Genomic DNA, 7,723 nt, shown 5'->3' with positions numbered 1-7,723 from the left:
TTCCACATTCCCCCATTTTGTCCTTCACAAGGACAACTCAATCCATTCTGATCTTGTACAGTCTCTCCATTTCCATTTCCACACAAGAGCCTTCAGCAGTTGTTGCTACCATAACTCTAGCCGTGGTCTCGATAGGTAACATAGTTTCTCCCACCCTGGCACAGCAACACTTAATGACGACAAATAATAGATACAGGGCGAAGGCTATCAGCAGGAATATGGTCAAACCCTTTACCACAGATTTCCCAAGGGCTCCCAACCATCCCGATGCCCAACCCCACAAGGTGATACCATCCTGGCCAACTGTCTGTTTATACTCTATTACCTTTTTCCTGATGTTTTCAGCTAGACTGCTGATATCTTCTGATTTATCTGGGATATACGTATAGCATTCTTCACCTATTAATGCGCATGTCCCTCCCTCCTTGGCTAGGAGATAATCTAAGGCCATACGATTTTGGAGAGCCACTGTTCGAATAGCTACCATTTCGTCATTTATCCCTTCAAAGGCTTGGGAAGTTGCGTTGGCTACTGATTCGACTAAATTAGCCAGTTCCCGTAACTGCCATTCGGTCGATGCTATTCCATAGGGTGGCACCATTACCTTGAATATTCCGTTTAGCCACGTCAAATCCCGTTTAAATCTGTGACTTCCATAGGCCTCCCTTAGAGTCTTTACTGATTTGATAAGGGGTACCACATATCCTAAGTAACAGGACCCTGTCCAGTTGGCTGGTAACCATGGGTAGGCTTTATGGCCACAAATAAAGCAATTATAGGGCGTCAGCTCCTGGTCCTTTCGCACTATCCCTACTCGAGTGGTCTCACCTTCCCACCCTTTACCTGGGGCTTTGTTATGGACCGTTGTCCAGCCAACGGTTGCTATCTTTCTCTCAGTGGGATTAGTTGTGGCTTGCCATTTAATCATTTGGGAACACTTGCTGCGTCTCATTTCTGGTCCTTTAGTCTCATTACTCACTAGGCATATTATACCTTCAGGATTTCCTATTCTGGGAGTAATGCTTAGGAAGGGAGGCTGATGGTTATTATCATAATTGGGCTGGTACCATCCCTGGAAGGCTGTAAGTTTATACCCTGCCGACCTCCATTCTGTTTGCTCCTTCGTTTCTGGCCCTTTAGTTAGGTTTGTCCTATTTTGCACTGTCAACCATTCTACCATTTCTGATTCGTTAAAGGGGACAGATCTCAGGGGAATACCCCCTTCGGAGTGGACAGGTACATGGGAACATATCCAACAACTCGACAAGTTTCTTTCTTAAGCATACTTATGACTCAGTGCCATAAATACGTTTACGTGCAATTCCCTTCGGTGGCGGGTCTATACCCCTGGTGTAATCAATAATGCGAAGAAAAACCCTGTCAAGCCCAGCACCATCAGTCCCCATAGTCCATACAGTTCCTTATTCAGTCTTCATTTTTCTGTTTCTCTGATTCCTTCGTCCCTTCCTCCTGGTCGGGTGCCCGTTTGCAATGGGATGCGTGGATCCATGTTGGTCTTTCCTTTACCTTGATTGCAGTATTGGTCGCCAGCAAGACCTGGTATGGTCCTTTGAATCTTGGCTGTAGACTGCTTTTTCTTTTAAAAATCTTGATGTAAACGAATTCCCCTGGCTCCAGGTTATGACACTTCCCTTCCGCTGGCTTGACTTGGGCTTCCTTTACCTGTGAATGAAAGCTGGAAATACATTTGGTTAGTGCAATACAATAATTCAACATATTTTCTTCCATTTTGTGGATGTCCATCTGTTTTGCAGTAAATGGTGCTGTAAAAGGTAGTCGTTTGGGACGTCCCATAACTATCTCATGCGGTGACAGGCCTGGTGTTCTGTTGGTTGTAGATCGCATTACCATCAAAGCTAAGGGCAGCAGTTCTGTCCATTTCAGTCCAGTGTCATTGCATAGTTTTGCCAGCTTATTTTTAAGCATTCCATTATATCTTTCAACAAGTCCAGCTGATTGTGGATGATAACTGCAATGAAAACGTTGATTAATCTGCAAAGCTTTACACATTTCTCTTAAAACAGTTCCCGTGAAATGTGACCCGTTATCACTAGAAAGCTTAGCAGGAATTCCGAAGCGTGGTACGATTTCTTTTAACAAACATTTAGCAACAGTAGTGGCATCGGCCTTTTTACATGGAAAGGCTTCAATCCATCTAGAGAACACATCTACAATAACTAATACATACTTGAATCCCATACACATAGGTAATTCAATAAAATCCATTTGTAAATGTACAAAAGGCCCCACTGGATTTGGGTGGGAGGCAGATTCTACTTTTTCCGTCTTACCCGGATTCATTGTCTGACAGGTAACACAATTTTCACAGATTTGTTTTGCAATTGCCGAAATACCTGGTGCATACCAAGTTGCCAAAATATAATCTGCCAATCCCCCTTTGCCTGCATGTGTGAATGTATGAACACATTGGGCAATCCATGGAAGTAAGGATCTGGGCGCCACCACACGGCCGTCGTGGTGAACCCATATTCCTTCTGGATTTTTATAACATTGATCCTTCGTTCAGGTCACCACCTCCTCCGTACTGACCTGTGTCTGAAAGGCCAGCATGTCATTAATAGTGGGTGGCGGGTCTGAGCAATTATTTTTCCTTAGTGGGAACAATGACACCTGCATCCCCCCTTTTCAATGACACCTGCATCCCCCCTTTTCAATGACACCTGCATCCCCCCTTTTGACAGAGCTGCTGACTTAGCTGCATTATCAGCTCTGGCATTCCCAAGTGCCACCTCATTCGACTGGCATTTGATAATGGCAAGTTTCAAGGGGCATTGAATGGCTCGCAGGAGATTTTCCACTTGTTCTGCATTTTTGATCGGGGTTCCTGAAGAAGTCAGGTACCCGCGAATCTTCCAAATTTGTCCATAGTCATGTGATACCCCAAAAGCATACCTGGAGTCAGTGTAGATATTAACTGTGTGTCCTTCAGCCAGAATACAGGCTCGAGTTAATGCAAACAATTCGACTTGTTGGGCTGAAAAGGAGTCTGGAAGAGAGGCTGTTTCGACAACATTAAACTGAGTTACAATTGCATAAGCCGCTCTAGGTTGGCCCCTATCATTTCGTAGGGCTGATCCGTCAACATAGTACACGAGATCAGGGTTACACATTGGTACATCTGTTAAATTGATACGTGGTTTAATCACTAATTCGGTTACCATTTCACATGAATGGGGTTCGCCGTCGTCTTCCGTGGGGAGTAGAGTGGCTGGATTTAAGGTAGTGCATCTTTTGATGATAAGGTTCGGGTTTGATAACAGTTCGACCTCGTATTTAGTGGTTCTTGCGGAGGTTAGGTGTTGAGTGGCACACTTAGTAAGTAAAATCTCGACAGAGTGTGGGATATACAAAATGGTCTGATGATTTAGAGTTATTGTCTGAGCCTGTTGCATAGCATAATAAGCTGCTGCCAATGAAGGAAGACATCCTGGTAGTCCGCGTGCCACTGGGTCTAGTTGGGTACTTAAATATGCTACCGGTTGCTGCCTGTCCCCATGTAACTGAGTCAAAACAGATTGTGCAAAACCCGACTTGTGATGCACAAATAAGTTGAATAGCTTAGTGTAATCTGGTAATCCCAAGGCTGGTGCTGAAGTGAGGGACTGCTTAAGACTCTGGAAAGCATTCCGGGATACATCATTCCACATCCTTTAAGCATTGTGAGAATATAGTAGATTCATTCACAGCTCGTAGGTCATGGACAAACCTCCATTTGTGTGGGCTTCTGAACCGGACGAATCTGTGTGTTACACGGACTTCTCATTTATGCTTATAGTGATTCACAGATCACAGAATGTAAAGTACTTGTTTTCTAATCTTATTAAAAGGCTTCCAAACCCAAGATTTTTCCAATACACCCAAAATGTTGATCAAGGAGATCACCTGAAATATCTCAAAATCCCAATTCAACTATTGTACTGCCACTCTTTATCAAAAACAAATCCTCTTACTGAGCTAGAAGCTTTTGTACCAAGATTTTACACCAAGGACAATGAGAGTGTATTCCCCCAGCCTGCACCTCGAGAGACCCACAAAGGCTTTCTTTTAAAAAAAAGGCATTACAACTTTTAACCACCGGGACCATGTCTCAACAAACCTATCCTTTGTGCATTTCCTAGCTCCGTAACCTCTCATCCGAATAAATCCACACCTGCGCTTCTAACTTAAAATGTCTTAAACTTCCCACATGCAGGACAACACTATGAAGGGTTAAAAAACTTCACTTTGTTTGAAAAAGTGGGTGGAGCTAAAACAAACAGGCAGCTCCATAACCTTTCCAAACAGGTTTCCAGACACAAGGAAGAAACACAGAAGCACTCTCATTCAAAGACAAGACATTCACAAAAGTCTCTCTCCATTCAATAAAGCTTTTTTTTTTGGCTAGCTTTATTTTTTTTTGAATCCATAAGTCACTATCAGGTTCTCTTTTTTTTTACATTTGATTTACTTCCTCTGTTAATTTTACATGGGCTTGAAGAATCGGAACCCAGGCCTTTTCTATTACTTTTCTTTTCTTTTCTTCTACCTGGATCTCTGTTTATAAGACACTCCTCTAGACATGTTGTTCTCTCTAAATTAAATGAACCATCGGATGGAAATGGCCTGTTTTCACCCTTAGTCCACTTTACCGGTTTTTGTTTCTTTGGTCAATTGAAGACTGACCACAATTCTGGAGCATGACATAGGCTGGTGTGCCTTTTGTGGTGTTTTAACTTGCTCCGGCACCCATTCTGGATGATTAAGATTTTCCACAGTTTCTGATCTCACAATCCTTTCGGCCAACCAAGTTCTCTACGCCCACTTCTCCTGGCCGTTACGTGGCCTGAAAAGGCTCTTAATTCGGGCTCAGTCTGGGTGTGTGAGGTATGTTGGCACGAACCAACCGTAGTTGATCAATCAGTTACTGTTTCTTTTCTTAATCAATCCTTGTGTTTTTTTTTTCCCGAATCACAATTTTCCCTAGTGACTCTTCCCGTTTCTCTAATGGCAATCTCTCACAAAGGTATTGCACACAACAGTATAACAAGGACAACAAACAATATTCTCAGTCTGCGTTGTACGCCACTACAGACCGAGTCCTTAACTTATCCTAATAAAAAAAACTGATAAAACTTATGGTTCCATACCCAAACTCTTATCACATAAGAACCTTTGATCGATTGCGCTTTCTTTTTTTTTCTCTACTCTTATCACATAAGAACCCCTTCCGAATTAAAAACAATAAAAATCTTATCACATAAGAACCTTCGATCGATTAGCGCTTTCTTTTTTTTTTCTCTACTCTTATCACATAAGAACCCCTTCCAAATTAAAAACAATAAAAATCTTATCACATAAGAACCAGGAACCCTTTTCGATCGACTAGCGCTCCCTTACCTACTGAAACCTTCCCCGGGCTGTTTCGAGATTTTTCCAGAACCTGTTCTCTTCTGCTGGCGAGCTGAGAAAGAAATGGTTATAAAAAATACCTTTAGCTTTTAAATGCCGAGTCTTGTAGATTGCAGTACCTCCCCTGTGGACAACAGATTACATATGCGATTCAACAGTGAAGAAACCTCTTGTGAGCAAAAGGCTCACCTTGTTTGGCGACTGAAGCCTTTCACTGGAGAGGCACTATGCCTGTATCCGTTTTACTCACAGGACAGAGAGTATGCATCTCGGTGGAACCTCCAAGAAGTAACTGTCGAAATCTCGACCTCCGAAAAGAATGACTCCGACACTTACAGCTCCGGCAGAAGTTTCTTTAATTCGCTTGCTAGCAAGGGGTAGGTCATACTCAGTCAAGGGCTAAGTGAACACCTCCCAAATGGTACAGCTTCACAAGATATTTATACAGTAAAACCCAAGTTATGGCCTCTCCCTGTGTATTGCTCTGTCTCACAGTCAGTGAATACAGATAAAGAGTTAATTACTATATCCTGGTCCTGACATGGTTTACAGATATTTCCTTTTGTCAGGGTTATCAGTTGGCCAGCCGGCCATTACTCCATGAGTCATAGGTAATGGGCTATCACCTGTCTTGTATTGTGTCAGGATTGTTCAATTTCCTGGTCAGTTTATCGTTTACATCAAAAGGATGAGGTCTCTACAAGAGATAGTGGCTGGTGGAATGGAGTACATAGGAAAGGGTGGGGTGACATGGAACTCTTGTCGTGTAGACAATAGGAGAGCACCATGAGGGGGTACTTGTCTCAGCATGACTTGTCTCCTAGCTGTCTGATGGCCATCAGCCATCTCAAACCAGGTTTAGCTGTTTATGCAAGCTGACTGCTAAAATGCAGAAAGTTCTGGAAAGACCAGGACTCCATTTTGATATATATTGCAAGGGGCACACAAATACCGTATGGTATCAGCTTAGATAAAAATAAATTTCCACACACACCACTGCCAGCGCACGAGCAACAAAGACAGCCCTCAGCATGCACAGTCCCTGCGGCCAGCCCGGACAGGCCGGAATCACCTCAAGTGACAGAGACGCGTGCTGAGGCTCAGCCACCAGAGCCACAACTGCGGCGCTCCACGAGAGAGCGCAGACCACCCGATAGACTTAACCTCTGAAACTAAAAGATCTAAGGGGGGAGGTGATGTCATATATTTCACCATCTTGCAATGACTATAAGTATGTAACTGTAACTCATGCATACTGTACCTGTACCCTTGTAATGCACACCCTGACCACGGGGAGTGAGCTCCTCACCTGGGCTTCCAGGTATAAAAGTGGAGGTCCCACCCAGGATCAGCACTCTTTAGTCCTGGGAATAAAGTGAAGGTCACAGAGTGACCGTGTTTGATATATCCATGCCTCGTGTGAGTTTGTAATAAGGTGCAGAGACACCACAGCCCCGGAAAAGTTTCCAATGCCTGGCTCAAAAAGAGAAGGAAATTTGTTAAGAACCTGGGTACATGAGGCCTCATCGACATGTGATAGCGCTCGAATGTCATCCCAGTTCCAGCGGATTTTGCCCAGCCAGCTCCTTCCAAGCAGTGTGGGGCCATCGCCCGGGACAATCCAGAGTGGCAGTTCGTGCCCTGTGCCCTCGTAGGTGACCTTGACCATGGCGCTGCCCAGGACAGTGATAAGCTCTTGGTGTACGTTCTCAGTTTCGTGTGGGTGGGGCTCAGGGCTGGTCTGAATGCCTTGTTGCTCCACAGTCTCTCAAAAATCTTTTTACTCATGATGGATTGGCTAGCGCCAGTGTCCAGTTCCATGGCTACAGGTAAGCCCATCAATTTTACGTTTAGCATTATAGGTGGACATTTCATCGAAAATGTGTGCACCCTGTGTACTTCAGCATCTGCCTCCTCTCTCTGAGGCTCAAAATTGCTTTGATCCACCATGGATCGATCTTTCTCTGCCACGTGGTGGTTAGCAGGTTTTGCAGAGCTTGTAGCTCATCTTCAAGCTCGTTGGAGGTGCCCCATTGTTCCACAGCTCTTGCAAACATATCCTTTGAAGCTGCATGAATAGGCTGAATGGAAGCCTCCACAACACCAACAAGGTGTGAACTGCCTTGCATTCATCCTTTGTTGCGGACTCTGAGTCATCTGGGTCACCTGAGGCCTGCTGGCAGTTGCAGACCCGTGGGTTCTGTCCTGTACATTTCTGCTCGCAAACACAGTTCCAGTTAATTTATGAACATTGCTAGCACTTGTGTGCTGAGAGATTTGTTTGGTGTTATCC

This window comes from Pristiophorus japonicus, chromosome 2, assembly GCF_044704955.1.
Source record: "Pristiophorus japonicus isolate sPriJap1 chromosome 2, sPriJap1.hap1, whole genome shotgun sequence".
Taxonomy (NCBI): domain Eukaryota; kingdom Metazoa; phylum Chordata; class Chondrichthyes; family Pristiophoridae; genus Pristiophorus; species Pristiophorus japonicus.
Note: the sequence above shows the minus strand (reverse complement) of the source record.